Raw genomic sequence first — 3,094 nt, 5'->3', positions numbered from 1 at the left:
ACGTGACGCGGCGCTTCCCAAGGCTCCCTCGATCCCGCCCTTTGCCGGATCAAACCATTTCTCGACAGAGAAGGGGGGGGGAGTTTAACCTACAAAGAAGTACCGTCAATTCGTCCATTATAAAGATAAAACTTTATCTCGCTATGTTATTTAGTTTATTTTATGCTATAAACGAGTCCGTATTAGCGAGTTTTTATGATCGATAGTGGTAGCAGTTGGTACGGTCCGAACAGGGTGTAGCACCAGGTGCGTCAGTCAGCGCTCATTAGACTAGCGTCACGGTGTGAGGTAGAGCCGGAGCCGGTTCTGTCAGGGCTGGCTGCGGCCGAGTGATGTGAAAGGGCGGGTGTTTTCTGTCTTATAACATACAATATTGGTTAAACTATAAAAGTGACAGGAATAAGTTAGATAAAGCAAGAAGAGCGAGGTTTGTGTCAGAGACAAGATGGCAGACACTACAGAGTGGTAAAAGTCAGGACAGTATCATTAGGCGTTATTACAAATGGTCGTATTACACCTCTGTGATATGTGCTTGCTGTAGGGAGACCGCACTGTGTCGCAGGTACACGGTGCGCGGAGGTTTTACCACCATAGGTAGCTGCGATCAGATAAAAGCTGAAATACACCTCCTGAATCCCCCTTTAGTAGTGGGTAATGTACTCCGGAGCCGCATTCAGAATTCTGCATGTTGCCGTTGGTAACAGTCCACCAACTTGTTGACGGACTTACCCCCGAGGGTTTAGCTGCGCTCCCACATGGCAGCGAGGGTGTAAGACATGGCAGAAATTTCAGCTACTGAAAACTTGAATGGGGAGGTTTGGGCAGCAATTTTCTTTCAGATGAAGGTCGCAGAAGTTTCTGTAACAAAATCTGCCTCGTGAATCCGCCCTATGAGTCCGGCTACATTATAGGATCTTAGATGAAGTGTATGTTAGTTTCTAGAATACCTATGCAGGAACACAGATCCTCACATTTGTCTCCAGAGGCTATGTCCTTCGTCCCTTCTTCTGAGCATGCTCATGGGATGAGCTCCCATTGGACTTCAGGAGTCAGGTGCTCAGGTCCTGCTCCTGATTCCATTGGTTATGCTCAGGGCTCTGGAGATTTCCGGAAGGTCCCGTACGCTATAAAAAGTGCGCATGGCCGTTCCGCCATGCGCTAGTATTTCATACTGCTGCTGTGTGCATGGTGACGGATGCTTGGACTGGTGACTGACTCATTAAATATCCCCTTCCTTTGTTATTACGCATGTGTGAGTGTTTGGGTCAGCCAGGAGCAGCGCCAGCGCGCTCAAGCTTCAGCCACTTCAGCAGCTAAACATCCTGCATTGCGCCAGCGTTTCTGCAGCGCTTTGCCACCGGCTCTATTGTTGCCGCGCGGCATTTGCAGCACAGTGTGCGTTTGCTGTTGCAGCGTCACTGTACCAGACGTCTAAACGGTAGGTCTATACGGAGCCTGTCTGTGCGACTCCTGTGACTGTATACCGCATCTGTGTCTCTGAGTTTTGTGAGGTTAAAACAGACTCAGGGTTTTGTTTATGCATTTATGCTTGCAGCTCTGTGGGTGAAACAGTCTGCTTCTGCATGTGGTCATTCTTGCAGCTCTGTGAGTGCAACAGAGTTTGCTTTTTGTGCACTAGGTGCAGCTAAAACCTGTGCACATTACCGCCTTAAGTGATCTGTCTCTCTCAGCAGCGGTTTTGTCATCTACCGCACGGTGGACCCCGAGCGGTGAACGCACTTTAATTTTATTTAGTGCGTTCCACCGCTCATAACAGTGTATTAGGCTGGGATCACACTACCGTGTGTGATGCGAGAAAGTCGCACGAGTCTCTCGCATCAACACCCGGCACTACCGCCGGCAATCAGAACCCCGGAGCTGCGGCTGCATAGAAATACATGCAGCCGCAGCGCCGGTCCTGAGTGCCGGCAGTTGATGCGAGAGACTTGCGCAACTTTCTCGCATCACACACACAGTAGTGTGATCCCAGCCTTAGGCTGATTATGGACCATGGTGTCCGGGGCCTGCCAGTATGCTGATCCAAACACGACAGTCTCATATATAATAGATGAGTACAGCAACATACGCACCACAGCTGCATTCATTGTCTATAAGACTGCTGGAGACTTACCAGTACCGTACATGTGCATAATATCTCCAATCATTGTCTATAGGACTACTGGAGAGATACCGGTACAGAACATGGGCTCAATATCTCCAATCATTGTCTATAGGACTGCTGGAGACGTACCAGAACAGCACATGTGCACAATATCTCCAGTCATTGTCTATGTGACTACTGGAGAGATACCAGTACAGCACACGGGCACAATATTTCCAATCATTGTCTATAGGACTGCTAGAGAGATACCAGTACAGCACATGTGCACAATATCTTCAATCATTGTCTTTAAGACTGCTGGAGAAATTAGAGTACAGTGAATGCACACCACTTCTCTACTCATTGTGTTTAGTACAGCAGAAGCCAACTGGGTTCAACACTGGAGATTGTTACTGCTGGGGATTGCCAATTACAGCTTACAGTATGTGTGGCCACTGATCATTTTATTATCTGATGTCTCTAGAACTGAGGGAGATATCTGTGCTCCAGCACTCCATTCATTGTTTGTATGACTGAGGGAGATATCTGTACTCCAGCACTCCATTCATTGCCTGTAGGACTGCGGGAGATATCTTTGCACCACCTCTTCATTCATTGTTTATTGGACTGCTGGAGAAAGGAAGGTGTGTACTGCGCATGTGCACCACCACTCCATTCATTGTCTATAGGATTGAAGGAAGTACCAGTACAGCACATGTGCACCACTGCTCCAATCATTGTCTGTAGAACTGCGGCAGATATCTGTACACCAGCATTCCTTTCATTGTGTTTGGTAATGCTGTACTCCGCTATCTCCAGCAGTACCTTAACTAATTATTGGAGTAGTGGTACTCATGCTCGACTACTGCTCCATTCTAATGTGGTATTTCATAGTCACATTCTTGGGATCGGTGGGGTTCCATCGGTCGGACCCCCCAGCAATCGGTAAGAAAGTGTTGTGAATTCTCTTGATCTGACTTCTGAGTTGGGGCT

This window comes from Dendrobates tinctorius, unplaced genomic scaffold, assembly GCF_039654945.1.
Source record: "Dendrobates tinctorius isolate UK_male_01 unplaced genomic scaffold, ASM3965494v1 ptg000202l, whole genome shotgun sequence".
NCBI classification, from domain to species: Eukaryota; Metazoa; Chordata; class Amphibia; order Anura; family Dendrobatidae; genus Dendrobates; species Dendrobates tinctorius.
This window is presented reverse-complemented; position numbering follows the sequence as displayed.